Below are 15,650 nucleotides of genomic sequence, written 5' to 3' on the forward strand. Positions count from 1 at the left end.
CTGAGAAGACAGGAAGCCTCACAGAGAAAGTAACCTTGTGGCCAGATTTTGAAAGGTGAACAGGTGTTTACAGCTGGAGAAAGAGGAGTAATGAGAGGGGACTGGGGAAGTGGTCACCTCAAGCAGAAGGGACAGCAGGTGTGAGGACATTAAGGCATGAAAAACGTGACTGAAATGGCAGGTGAGGCCAGATAACAAAGGACCTATATGCCTTGTCTAGGTGTCTGGAATTTGTCATATGGTGCTTTCATTTCAGCTGTTCCTCACAGTAACCTGAGGAGTCTGATGTTATCCAACAGCAAACCAGTGTCCTGAGAAATAGAGGACCTAGGCTGTAGTAGGGTTCTGCCACCTACCACCACTTGTCAACTTGAGGCAAGGGAAGTGGCAAGCCTGGGGAGTGAAAGGGATTTGTTGCACTGGAAGAAATAAAATTTAGCCTAACTTTAAATAAACGAAAGAATATTTCTCCCAGCATTTACAGCTCAAACATCTTCTGTTGGTCCCCATACCAGTAGGAGATTTGATCATCCTTTTGGAGAAAGTGAAGGGATTTTCCACCCAATTTGGGGGAAAAAGAAATCTTTAGATGTGGCCCTTTGTCTTAACCACCCATTGCTCTTGTTTTATGTGGCTGGAATCTCAGTCATACTTGTTTCCTTTCTGGTGCAATTATGGCAATTCTTCAAAGGTCCAGTAAAACCTGAAGAAGCGGGGAGAGGGGAGAAGAAGGAGAGGGGATGTATTTCCAAAAAACTGACCTATCCTTTATCCTTTAGTGTCAATTTTGGCAATCTTTGCATCTATATTCTTTTCTACACATTTACAACCCACTTACACATAATAGAGACTCTGGTCTCTAGCTACTGGAAATGAAGCTTTCCTCTTTTGTTTATTATCTCTCTTTTTTCTTGTCTGTGTCCATTTCGATATTAGAATAATCATTACCCCCTTAAAAGCTAAAATATCTGTGCAGGGTTTATTTTTTTATAAGTATTTTTCATTTGACTGAACCAATTTCATCAAAGGAGGTTAATGTGATCACTTTAATTTGCAAAATGTCTTCCTCTTTTTATTTCTTCTACATTTGATTTTGAGCACACATTTAATTGTTTTTGACGGTTTGTGTTTCAGCCTCAGCTGGACATGCAGAATAGGCTCTAGACAGTCTCAGAATTTCATTATGACCAAGGAACCACTATTCTATAAACACTGAAAATTGGAAATTATCTCTAGAGCTGTTTGTTAACGAAGTCGAAGGCTAACCTTTAGGGCTCATTAAAATTCCACTGATGAAAACTCTTGTGCCGGTCGGTCTCTCTTTCAGGAATCTATCCCCATGTTACGAGTGCTGGTGTGCAGAAATCGGTCTGGGCCCTCCCCTTTGCCCTCCCCCTTTAATCTCTTGGTCTGGTTTAGGCAGAGATTTTTAAAGCTTATAGATTTCTCTTTCTCCCTACCCAGAGTATGTGTTGTGAATCCAAACAAACATGAGTAGGTCTCTGAATATGTAACTGTGAGTGAGCCACGTGGACTGGCAGTCCTGCCGAATCTCCCTTCCTCCATCAATAAGGAACAGAGTTATTGATACTAGGGATAATTAAGAGGGGCAAAAAGAGGGGTACATTTTCTGTACCTGACAGTAGAAATAAACATGGTGGCAGGGGCAGTAAATGACAAATCTCCAGTTTACACCGGTATACAAGTACACTGCACAATTGATGGAATGCAATGAGTTGTTTTAATGAATCTATTTGCAAATGACAGTTAAAATACAGCCATTCTTTTCCAGAGATACCTGCATGGTGACAGTGGCCACTCTCCTGTCCTGCTGGCAGATGAAACCTCCCAAATCCTCCCAAAGTGCTGCAGCATCCACGTGCAGAAGGGTATTTGCATTCACTTGATGCCTCATTGTAAGGAAGGACACCACTGACAGCACATAGCATCACTATTATTATTGCTAAACAGATGGAAAATAATTGTTTATGGAATTTGTGTTTTAATCACATTAATGTCTTTGGCAGGGAGATCCACCTAAGTACACAATTCAAAGCCTGCCTTTGATCTGGGCCCCGTGGGGGCATTTTCCATGACTGATAAAATGCTCCTCTGAGTTCATAGGCAAATGATGAAAATGATAAAAAAAAAAAAAATCAGGCACCAACCTCCCATTTGGATATTTTGTCTCCTTGGAGAATCACAAGCTCACCAGGCTTGCAGTCATGCTGATGATACAACACATCTCACCCTGTTATACCTACCCAGGCCTCAATATGAACGCCCTCATCTCTCTCCTCCCTCCTTTTCCAGTTCCCTCCTCCCCTTTGCGCACAAACACACACATGCTTGATGCAAGAATTCATGTGCTCTCTCTTTCCAAAGATTATTACTGCCTTTTTATATGGGCCAGTTTAGATACTTATAAAGTATTTGTCACTAATAGCCCTTACACATATTTTTCCCCTCTCATCCATTGCACATTTCTTGGTTAGCATTATATTGTGAAAAGATAGAAATCAAAAGCCTTGCTTTTAATGAAAATGAACGTTCTAATTGTGAAAGTTTGTCTTCTAAATATTCTGCCATAAATCAGGCTGAATGCAGTGTAGTCAAGACCAAACCCTGAAAATTTGACAGTGTTCCCTCTTACCAAGACCCAAAGAACAGAAGCTAGTGTAGAAATTTTGATAGCCAGTGAAAAAGAAAAGGTTCTATAGATTTTTGGCTCAGAAGCACAATCCCCATCTTTTCTTCTCCTGAGAAGGTTGATTACATACTTTCTTTTCCTCTTAGAATACAGAGAACTAACGAGGTTTTAAATTCATAAATGTATTTTTTTGTTTATTTGTTTGGTGGATTTTTCCCTCTCATTCTTTCTTCTCTGCAGAACACAACTAGTAAATGATTGGATCTTTGACAGAACAAAGGTATTTTTGATGGGCTCTGTAATCTAGTGCGCTAATGCGCCCAGTCCCCTCATTGTCTTGCTGTCTGATCCCATCCCTTCTGCCAGACAGTCACTGCAGGATGAGTCACTTTTAATGTCTGATAATCAAGGTGAATTTTCAAAAAGCTGCCATTTTGGAATTATGCACTATATCACGGTGTCAGGGAGGAGAAGAGAAAGAGGGATGAAGGGAAGGCTAAGATAGACACCTACTGCACATTGAGAGAACTGCAGGACACGACCAGCACTGTGCCAGACAAGATGTGTCCGGAGGGTCCAAGTCGATCAAGGCGTACATAATGAGAAGGAGACTATGTTAATTATAAATTAAAAATAACTTCTATGATAATGAAGATTATATGCACAGGAGGAAATGTCTTAGTTAAAACAGACTGGAGGGATGGAATTAAACACCAGCCATTTGGGGGTATGAATTCTGTACCTACTGAATATATTGTGGTCCATTAAATAACCTAATACAAACTTACATTTGAAAAAGAATAGAAGTGAACTGTGGCTGTCTCCACGGATGCTGTATTGTCTGCCATCCTTATTTAAAGCAACATCAGCGAAGGGATGTTACTTAGTAGATGAATACAGCCTTCCTTCAACTAGGGAGACTGGTTCTTTCTGGAATCATTTAAAGAACTGAACCCCCACCCCCATGAAGTAGAGAGGGAGATACTGGAAACCCTGGGTAAACAAAGGCCAATCAAATATTCTTGCAAGGCTTCGGCTGTTCAAATATATGGCAGTCAGTGTCTTCTCTAAGGTAATTAACTGAACCCACTGTTAGGTATGATGGCTTTGAAATTTTTTAAATTATTGGCATTGTATTAAATAGTAGGATAGCTAAAGGAAAATGATAAAATATGATAATAACTTGCTACTTTTGTTTATTATTCAGAGAAGTGAATACCTATAAATAGAACCAGGATGTTTTGACTAGGGAAATGCTGTCCTCATTACAGCTGAGAGATGCTGGAGCGATTTAAAGCCAAAGCTTCAAAGCTTTGTCCTGCTTTATAAAAGCATGAAGGTTTTCATGGCTGTTTTCTGTGGTCGGTCAGAGCCTGCAGGTGCTTTATCTGTCCTGGAGGAGAGAAGAGAGACATTTCTGAGAGTGCTATTTTATAACCATGATGAGTACTTACATATTTCCTCCAACAGAGGTATTTAAATACCTACATATCTTCTTCAACACAAGTTATGTTTACAGATTATTACACTTTCATATTGTCTACCAAGGTTAACTAGTCCCTCCTGTCCTTAACCCCCTCCACCTTCACCTTTGCCACTATCTCTCTCTCTCTCTCTCTTGCACGCTCTCCCACTCTCTCTGTCTCTCTCTTGCACGGTCTCCCTCTCTCGCTCTCTCTCACACGCTCTCTCTCTCTCTTGCATATTCTCCCTCTCTCTCTCTGATACACACACACACACACACACACACACACTACCTAACACACAATTGCAAAATAAGCAAAGATAACATAGTTACTGTGTTACTACTGTCATATTTACATATAAAAAGATTCAAAATATAAATAATATTTGAGATGGAAGGGACCCTTTAGAGATCCTTTGGCACAGCCCTAATTGTACTGAGATAACAGAGAAGTGACTTGTCCTAGGACACTTAGCCGGAGAACAGCAGATGCCAGGCTAGCATGCTTTCTGCCACAGCATGCTATCTTCCTATTAAAAGAATTAAGCCTCTACAGCTTGGCTACACGATGATTCAAGCACAGATGTCACAATGAAAAAATAAAAACCTAAGGAAGAGATAAGAATCGTATGCACTTTCAACCATGATACAAAGGAATAAAATAGAATATGGTATGAAATTAAGGAAACCAAAATGCTAACGAACATCTATCTAACAAAATGATCTGTCTAGTCAGGAATTCTGTTAGAAGGCAGAATTGTCCTACTTTTAGTGGAGACATTTGGAATTAGCCAAGAAAGCAAGTGCTGCTTGCAAAAATCACAATGCTTTATTTCTCTCTATATATTTTCATCTGCAATATTAGAATAATTCAGTCATATTCAAGTATGTAGTCATTGAGATCCTGCCTAGGCTCTGTAAACTAGTGAAACAACTGAAACTAGAAAGAAACCAGCATTTCTTTTTATTCTTCCAGAATCTAGGTCTTTAGCAGGTACAGCCTCCTTGCTCTCTGCGCCAGAGTCTACCTGATATGACCTGTTAGGTATTTTTGCCTCTATAACTTGTATTTACCTCCTGATATGTCCTACCTCCTGTTGGACTAATCTCTAGCTGAAATGTTCTGTGCATTTTTATTAAAATACTTCCCTGGTGCTTAAGGAACCTGAGGTTCTGGGTAAGAAATCCCTAAACCCTCGAGTGTATCTCCTATTTTAATATTAAACCTTACGGATTTTCTTCACAAACACCTAATGACAACAGGAACATTCTTTTTTTTTTTTTTTTTTTTTTTTTTTTTTTTTTTTTTTTTGAGACGGAGACTCGCTCTGTCGCCAGGCTGTAGTGCAGTGTTGCAATCTTGGCTCACTGCAAGCTCCACCTCCTGGGTTCAAGTGATTCTTATGCCTTCTGAGTAGCTGGGATTACAGACACGTGCCACCACACCCAGCTAATTTTTATATTTTTACTAGACACAGGGTTTCACCATGTTGGCCAGGATGGTCTCGATCTCCTGACCTTGTGACCCGCCTGCCTTGGCCTCCCAAAGTGCTGGGATTACAGGCGTGAGCCACCGTGCCCAGTCAACAGGAACATTCTTGGAGATACAAGATGATAGTAATGATAAACCTGACATTATTGTAAACCAAATAGGACTTCTCAGTAGCTCTACTTTTCCTTCTAAAAAGTTTTAAAGAAAGGCCCACACTAAGAATTAAACAGTAAAAAAAAAAAATGCATATAAATTGAGAATGTGTTTTATTTAGCATCGTGGAGAATTTTGGGGTAGATAAAGGAATGGATCAAAAGATTATGTATCATGTAAAAAGCCTTAACAAAATAAAAGATGGAGATGTGGTGGTCAACAGACAATGAAAGGGTTACAAAAGAACAAACGGTGATTCCTTCAAATCTCAAAACAAATGGCCTTTCATAGTCTTCCTGATCCTACTTTTTGCTTCTGAGGAAGAAAAAAATTGAAGAATATATGTGTGGCTGGTGGGGTAAACATGGAAACATGTTATCTTTGTTTTTACTTAGAGAGCCATCAGGAATCTTAATGGGATTTCAGTTTCAATGGTACTATTAGGAAAAAAAGTTTCTCAATCTCAGCACTAATAACATTTGGGGCTAGACAATTCTTGTTTTGTTTTTTTTTTTTTTTTTCCTTACTTTTTGAAAAATCTCTTTCCGGTTTTTTTTTTTTGTTTTTTTTTTTTTTTATTATGCAACACCCTCTTCATAGAATTGGCAGGATAATTATTTGCTGAGGGGAGGCAGAGGAGGGGCTGTCCTATGCATTTTAGAATGTTTAGCACCATCCCTGGCCTCTACCCACTACATGTCAGTAACACCCACCCCACCAAGTTGTGATAATTAAAATGTCTCTAGACATTGCTCCATGGGGAGCAAGAGCACCTCTGGTTGAAAACCACTAGACTAGAGTGAATGATCATTATTTTAGAAAATGGGCTTGGTTGTCTCATGTTTTGGAGACATTATCTATGCAATAAAGTCTCTGTTTCTGAAAATATGCTCAAAACATAGCAGGTACTTTATGGTTCCTGATATTGCCTGTGAATAGGCCCTTCCACAGAACTCTGAAAGCTCAAGACATATAATTAAGTCTAAAGGGAAGCATGTTTCAAAAAGAATGGAGCAATTGATTACTGACTATAGACTATAGACTATAAGGAGCTTATACAAATTTACAAGAAAAATTCCCATTAAAAAGTGGGCAAAGGACGTGAACAGACACTTTTCAAAAGAAGACATACATGCAGCCAACAATTACATGAAAAAAGTCAACATTGCTGATCATTAGAGAAATGCAAATCAAAACTACAATGAGATGCCATCTCACACTAGTGAGAATACCTGTTATTAAAAAGTCAAAAAATAACAGATGCTGGCAAGGTTGTGGAGAAAAAGGAACACTGTACCCTGCTGGTGGAAGTGTAAATTAGTTCAACCATTGTGAAAAGCAGTATGGCGACTCCTCAAAGAACTAAAAACAGAACCAGCATTCAACTTTGCAATCCCATTACTAGGTATATACCCAAAGGAATATAAATCATTCTGTCACAAAGACACATGCACACATACGTTCATTGCAGCACTATCCACAATAGCAAAGACATGGAATCAACCTAAATGCCCATCAATGGTAGACTGGATAAAGAAAATGTGATACATATACACCATAGAATACTACGCAGCCATAAAAAAGAATGAGATTGTGTCCTTTGCAGGAACATGGATAGAGCTAGAGGCCATTATCTTCAGCAAACTAGTGCAGGAACAGAAAACCAAATGCCACATATTCTCACTTATAAGTGGGATCTAAATGATGAGAACACATGGACACACAGAGGGGAACAGTAAAAACTGGGGCCTATTAGAGGACGGAGGGCGGGAGGAGGGAGAGGATCAGGAAAAACAACTAATGAGTACTAGGCTTAATACCTGGGTGACAAAATAATCTGTAAAACAAGTCCCCATAACACAAGTTTACCTATACAACAAACCTACACATGTACCTCTAAATTTAAAATGAATTTTTTAAAAAAACGACACATACAGTTGGCCAGGATCAAGTAGATACAAAACTAATGACATTTTTTAAGAGATTTGATGCCAAAAAAAATTTTTTTTGAAAGACATTGAAGACCTAAATAAGTGGAAAGACATCCCATGGTCATGGATTGGCAGACTTCATCTTGTTAAGATTTCAGCCCTCCTCCAAAGAGCCACCACCTAGAATGTTTTTTAATGTGACTATTTGAAAGAAAGATGGCCTGGAATCCCCAGACTTCTATGGAAAGCAGGCCAAGCCACAGTGGAAAGCATTTTTTTCAGTGCCCTTCTTTGATGTGGCCAAGGAGGGAAATGAGAAAAAATTACCTCCCTGAGCTATGGACAACAACAATATAGGAAGCTTCCCCCAGGGAGCAACCAGAACCAAATAACAGCTCCTCCTACCTCTAGGGGTCTCTTACCATGTCATCCCACAAAGAATGTAGAGTTGGCTGTGAATCAGTAACTGCTCAATGATTTTCCTTCTTTCTCTTTCTAAACGGGAGTGTTTATGGTAGTTACTCTGTCCCTCTCCCACCACATGTTGGGCATGTGGGAACAGGTAACTTGGCTTTTAGTTCACAAGTCTCTGGAGCAAGAGGAGTCACGTGAGATCCGGTGTTTTGAGTTTGAAATGTGATTGAATAAGACTTTGGGACTTCTTCAGAGAAGAGGTGAAAGTATTTTGCTTATAAAAGGGGGAAACAAATATTTATCACTAAAAGAGCCAAGTGTGGTAGATTTTATTACTCTTCTCAATTATTTGTTGCCCTTTCCCGTGAAAGTACTATACATATCACTCATTTTCATTTTATTTTCAGCACCTATCCATATGGGATGACTGTCTCTTTGACATCAAGCTTGGTAAGACTTTCTTTTGCCAATGAAATGTGGGTGTAAGCGAGGTGTACAACTTGCCAGCAGAAGCTTACACAGCCGTGTTATGGTTTGATCTTTGTTTTTTGTTTTTTGTTTTCCCCAAAGTGGGGGTTTCAGTCACTTTGTCCAACTGAAAACGTTTAGTGGGTACTGCCAAATTAGTTCAGAGATTACAGCAGAAGGAATGATGGCCTTAATTTTTTTTTTTTTTTTTTTTTTTTTTTTTTTGAGATAGAGTCTTACCCTGTCGCCCAGGCTAGAGTGCAGTGGCGTGATCTCAGCTCACTGCAAGCTCTCTCTCCCGGGTTCACGCCATTCTCCTGCCTCAGCCTCCTGAGTAGCTGGGACTACAGGTGCCCACCATCATGCCCAGCTAATTTTCTGTGTTTTTTTTTGTTTTTTTTTTTTTTTTTGAGACGGAGTCTCGCTGTGTCTCCCAGGCTGGAGTGCAGTGGCGTGATCTCGGCTCACTGCAAGCTCCGCCTCCCGGGTTCACGCCATTCTCCCGCCTCAGCCTCCCAAGTAGCTGAGACTACAGGCACCCGCCACCACGCCCGGCTAGTTTTTTTTTTTTTTTGTATTTTTAGTAGAGACGGGGTTTCACCATGTTAGCCAGGATAGTCTCGATCTCCTGACCTCGTGATCCACCCGCCTCGGCCTCCCAAAGTGCTGGGATTACAGGCTTGAGCCACCGCGCCCGGCCAATTTTCTGTATTTTTTTAGTAGAGACAGGGTTTCACCATGTTAGCCAGGATGATCTCGATCTCGTGACCTCATGATCTGCACGGATGGCCTTAATCTTGATCACGTCTTGGATGTGAGGTTTTAAAAAATCAACCTTATTACTAAAGACATTTCTCAATTTTATCTTTTGCTGGTTGGAAATTAAAAATAGTTACTTTTTGCAATCTCACTTACAAACTAGCAAGTTCCTTTGAGGACTGTCTTTTTTGTAGTACCTTTGTAAATGTAGCTAACAGAAACTAAGACAAACTAGTACCATTTTGTTTCCTGTCCTCTTCACTTAAGTTTACAAGTTCATTAAGTACATGATCTGCCTTTCTGGAAAAACTAGACTTAAACAATGCAACTTTTGAATTCAAAATCAGAGAAATAGCAGAATAAGCATTTGACAAAATCTAATACCCATTCGTGATAAAAACAGTCAACAAACTAGGAATAGTAGAAAAATTCCTCAACCCAAAAAGCAGCATTTACAAAAACCCCAAAACTAATATCATATTTAGTGGTGAAAGACTAAATGCATTCCCCCTAAGATCAGGAACAGAGAAAACATCTACTCTCATCATTTCTATTCAACCTTGTATTAGAGATTTAGTGATGATAGTGAGGCAAGGAAACCAATTGAAAGCTTCTAGATTGGAAAGGAAGAAGGGATACTCACTTATTTTTAGATGGCATGATCTTGTATGTAGAAAATCTTAAGCAATCTAAAAGCAACTCTTGCAACTAGTGAACAAGTTCAGCAATGTTGCAGGATACAAGATAATAGGCAAAAAATCAATTGTATTTCTATACGGTAGCAATAAACAATCCAAAAATGAAATTAAGAAAACAATTCCATTTATAATAGTATTTTTTAAAACTTGGGAATAAATTTAATAAAAGAAGTTCAAGACTTGTAACTGAAAACTGCAAATCATTTTGAAAGAAATTAAAGACCTAAATAAATGGTCATGGATTGGAAGACAGCTGTCAAGATGGCAGTATTTCCCAAAATGATCTATAGATTCAACACAATCCCTATCAAAATCCCAGATGCTTGATTTCAGAAATTGATAAGCCGATACTAATATGCATACAGAAATGCAAAAAAAAAAAAAAAAAAGAATGCCAAAACAATGATGAAAAATAGGATTGTTAGAGAACTCACACTTTCTTATTTCCAAACTACTACAAATCTATAGTAATTAAGACAGTGTGGTAACAGCATAAAGATAGAAAATAGTAGATAACTGAAATAGAATTGAGAATCCAGAAGTTTCCCATTAGGTTATTATAGTCAACTGATTTTCAAAAGTTGTGGTATGACAATTTGATGAGGAAAGAATCATCTGATAAACAAATGGGGCTGGAAAAACTAGATATTCACATGCAAAAGGTACACCATACACAAAAATTAACTCAAAATCAATCATAGACATAAATGTAAGAACTAAAACTACAAAAATCTCAGAAGAAAACACAGGAGCAAATCCTGACCCTGGATTTGGTTTCTTAGTTATGACACCAAAAGCATGAGCAACAAAAGAAAAATAGACAAATTGGGCATCAAAATTAAAAACTGTTGTGCTTCAAAGTACACCACCAAGAAGGTGAAAGTACAACCCACAGAATGGGATAAAATATTTGCAAATAATCTATCTGATAAATAACTTGTATCCAGAATATATGAAGAAATATTACGACTCAACAATAAAAAGACAATTCAATTTTTTAATGGGCAAAGGATTTGAATAAAAATTTACCCAGTCCAAGATATCCAAGTGGTCAATAAGCACACAAAAACATGCTCAGGGCCGGGCACAGTGGCTCAAGCCTGTAATCCCAGCACTTTGGGAGGCCGAGACAGGCGGATCACGAGGTCAGGAGATCAAGACCATCCTGGCTAACACTGTGAAACCCCATCTCTAAAAATACAAAAAAATTAGCCGGGCGTGGTGGCAGGCGCCTGTAGTCCCAGCTACTCGGGAGGCTGAGGCAGGAGAATGGTGTAAACCCAGGAAGCTGAGCTTGCAGTGAGCTGAGATCCGGCCACTGCACTCCAGCCCGGGCGACAGAGCGAGACTCCATCTCAAAAAAAAAAAAAAAAAAACATGCTCAGTATCATTAGTCATTAGGGAAATAAAAATCAAAACAACAAAGTTGTCAGTGGGTCAGTTCAGGTTCTTGACTTTGTGACACAAAAGAATTTGAGCGCGAGTTCAAAGTAAAGTAGGCAAAGAAGTTTATTGCAAAGCAAAAGTATACTCTTATAGCAGCCTGCTCAAGAATAAGACAGTCCCATGTGACACTGGGGAAATTCCCTTTATGGGAAGCTTATATCATTCGTAAGAGGGTGGGGTTGGGCGTTGCTGTTAAGCATGTTGCAGGTAGTCTCCTGGGTGCACATGCCAATTGCCGTACATGCTACATACATCACATGTCTCATTAGCATCTTAATTCTCCACCCAGGGGTGTGTTTTTTACTATTATAATGAGCATAGGTCACCTCAGGGACACTAATCATGAGTTTATGTGTTTGCATGAATTTGGGGATTGTCCCTTCTGCTCGTTGTCCTCCTTGCTGTAGGCTGTTTTAATCACAAGTCCCAGATAGTTTGTGCACCGTCGGATGATTTGTTCTCTCTATCTATTTGGCAAGTTTGTTCCCCTTTAAGGGAAGCTATGACAACAAATGCTGGTTAACATGTAGAGACTGGAACCTTCATACATTGCTGGTGGGATTCTAAAATGGTGCAGTCACTTTGGAAAACAGTGTAGCACTTTCTCAACATGTTAAATACATAATTACCAAATGACCGATAATTCCACTCCTAGGTTTAAAACCAGGAAAATTGAAAACATATGTCCACACAAGAACTTGTACAGGAAACCTCATAGCAAAATTATTTATAGTAGCCCAAAGTGGAAAAAGCCCAAATGTCACTCAACTAATGAATGAACAAAATATGGTATGTCCATACAATGGAATACTATTTGACCATCAAAAAGAATGAAATACTGATACCTATTAACAACATGGATAAGCCTTGAAAACATCATGCTAAGTGAAAGAAGCCAGACACAAAAGCCACATGTTGTATGATTTGCATTATATGAAATGTTTAGCATAGGCATATCCATGGAGGTAGAAAATAAAGTAATGGTTGCCAGGGTCTGAGGGAAGGAGGGAATGAGGAATGACTGCCAATAGGTATATTGGTATATTTCTTTAGGGGTGATAAAAATATTCTAAAGTTAGATAGTGGTGATAGCTACACAGCTCTGTACATGTTGTGTACATGTACTACAAATCATTGAATACTTTAAAGAGTTGAATTCTGTGGCATGTGAATTATATCTCAATAAAGTTGTTATAAAAACAGAAATAGTGAAGGACAATAGTATTGGTAATTATTCTTATTAGTTACCAACCTATCACAAAGATGCTGTATTCCATTCAATCTGTTCAAAGCATTTATCTGTTGCATATTTGTTCAGAGGATCTAAATGTGTCCAAGCCCAACAAAGACGTAGGATGACCATCTCTTCTGAAGATTTAAGCCAAGTAGAGTTCATTCTTTTCATCAAGTATTATTTGCCTTTTTGTGGATCCCTCAGTACTCACTCAGAACGGTTATTTCTTAAAGACTTGATCCTGCTTGAATAAGAGCTTTACTAGGTGGTTTTGGGTTAGGGCTAGGGGTGTTGGTATGTGTACGTATAATTTTTGGTAGAAGGTAATTGTCCTAATGAAGAGTTTTTAACCTAATCCCTTATTATTGGGGGGTTCAAGTACATACTGGACTACAGGTAAATTAAACCTTAGTTTTCCCTTTAGCAACTTATAGAAATGATTTACCTTAACATTTTGAGAGTCACTTTACCAATATAAATGGCTTTGTAAGTTTTTGTTTGCTGACAATTCTGACAGTTAATCACTGTCTCATCTGTATATCAGTATCTTGTATAAATTCCTGTTTCTGCATATCTCCTACCATTTTGCAATCATTTATATACGTGTCTGCCTCTGACACCAGACTATAAAAATAGAGATAGTGTTTTATTAACTTTGCATCCCCAACACTTAGAACATATTCAATGCATGTTTGCTGACCAGAACTCCCACTTCCATAGAATTTGTTTTTCATTGCTTGAAGGCTATCTCCCTGAAGTCTTCACTCCTCTAACCTCTTCATGTCAGTTCTCTCAAATTAAAGTTTGATCTATAAATTAATACTTATCCTCTTCATGCACTATATCCATTTTCTTATTTCTAAAGTTACTACTAACCATTATTTCACCATTGGCTATAATGAGAAACAGTCCATGACAGTCATGTTAAATGTGTCTTCTAATGGGATTTCAAGCCACAGTATAAGGACACCTTATCTGTAAACAAGATTTTAAGTGGTAAGAAATAAATTTCTTTGTTCATTCTTTCTTTTGACTATCCCTGCTTTACCAACCTTTCTTAGCCTTTTTAACCTAAAACAATAGTGGGTCTGAGAAGCTGAGATCTTCTTTCTGATGTTTAAGCACAAGACTGTGCTTGTCTTTTCCAGAGAGAGACAGCTGCCCTTGTGTTTAGAATAAGGACAGCAAGAAGCCTGCATATAGCTTGTGCTTGACGGATATTTATTGTTCAGCAAAACCTGCCCTATCACTAGAGTTTCTATCACTATGGCTATCAGCCTCTCAAATCAGACATCATGATAATTGATTGAGATCTGAAAGGCATGGAGGGACATTCTTTATAATTGATTGAAAAATCCGTCACTAAACAATACAGTGAACATTATAGTCACAGCTTATATATTCTCTAATGAGGGCTTTTAATCCACACAACCATTGTTTTTCTAGAGATTGACTTCGAGCTCACTAGTTTGATAGGTATTTTCTCATGAAATCATGTCAACTTGACCTGACCAGAGATTGAAGTTCTCCAAGACCCAAATAGCCAAAATGTTTCCATCTTTGAAGGAAAAATCCAAGAATATCAGATGACAAATTGGTGTCTTCTCAAAAGTATATCTTTGTGAGGAAAATTTTTCCCATCTATCTTTAATAAATGCTTTAACACAGTGCTATTCAAAGTGAGGTCCATGGACCAGTTTGTTACTGGTTTATAATAAAATAAATATGAAAATTAAGAATGAACACTTAGAAAATTTTGCAGCAGCATGACAGAGTAATTATATATCTGGGCAATCCTCATCATTAAGTACAGGCCTTGTATTTTATATTTCTTTGATATTTTATATTTTAATATTAACTGTATTGTATTTTACAAAAATATTAGTCCATAATGTTTGGATATGTTTTAAAAACTGGTCTTTAGCACACACAGTTGGAGAAACACTAATCTAAACACCATGTCTCGTCTCTACTTGTTTCTAAAGCACCATGTCTCGTCTCTGCTTGTTTGCTAGTCTTATTTGCCTTATTCCAATTTTCAGGCTTCATCCCATTTTATACTCACTGCTATTTTCTCTAAACATGTAAAACTTCGGCTGTTTTCCCTTCTCTAACCTTCAGGCAGTGGATGTGTCAAAGGTTTGAGGCACTGGTAGCCTCCTCTAAAGCCTCTCATATTTGGGGGTTCATTGTGGTCATGAAACTGAAAGAGCCTCCTTTTAGAGACTGTAGTAATGTATTTGTCATTTTGAGGGGAGAAGAGTTTGTTCCTGTTGGTTGTGACTTTGGCTCCTGGAATTATCAAGCTATAATAGGCTTTCGTAAATGATCCTCCACCTGCCACGTTCACAAAGACCACGTGGCCCTCAAGACACTGGAGAAGTTCCCCTTAATCCTCTGTGCCCTTCCAGCACTACCCCCACATCATCTCTGCACAATCCAATCAATGTCACTTCTCCCTGAGTGTTATTTAAAGTGAACTGATATATCATTCATTGTTATATTTCATTTGATTCTCAAGCCAAGCAGTCAACCTGTCTCCAGGAGAACTATGTTTAACTGATTATGTCTTAACCTATGACATCATATTTTTTAAAGAACACGATTTGAAGACATTGATATCTATTGCCGTTTACAGCTCTTTTTCATCCAGATTGATTATATGCTTATGACAGGAATATGAGTGATGGAATGGAGGGAGCAAGACCAGAATCAGGGAGACCAGTTGGGAGGTCACTGCAGTAATCCAGGCAAGAAATAATGAGGAGCTGATTCAGGGTAGCAACAGTTGAGGAGGAGAAGGGATGGGTGTGAATGATATCTAGGTGTTGGAACATCAGGATTTTGTGACTAATTAGATGTGGGGGTGAGAAGAGGGAAGTGTTGATCGTGACTCCAAAGTTTTTGGCTTGGGGTAACACAAGCTAAATGATGATGATA

This window comes from Macaca nemestrina, chromosome 18 (genome assembly GCF_043159975.1).
Source record: "Macaca nemestrina isolate mMacNem1 chromosome 18, mMacNem.hap1, whole genome shotgun sequence".
In the NCBI taxonomy this organism is placed as follows: Eukaryota; Metazoa; Chordata; class Mammalia; order Primates; family Cercopithecidae; genus Macaca; species Macaca nemestrina.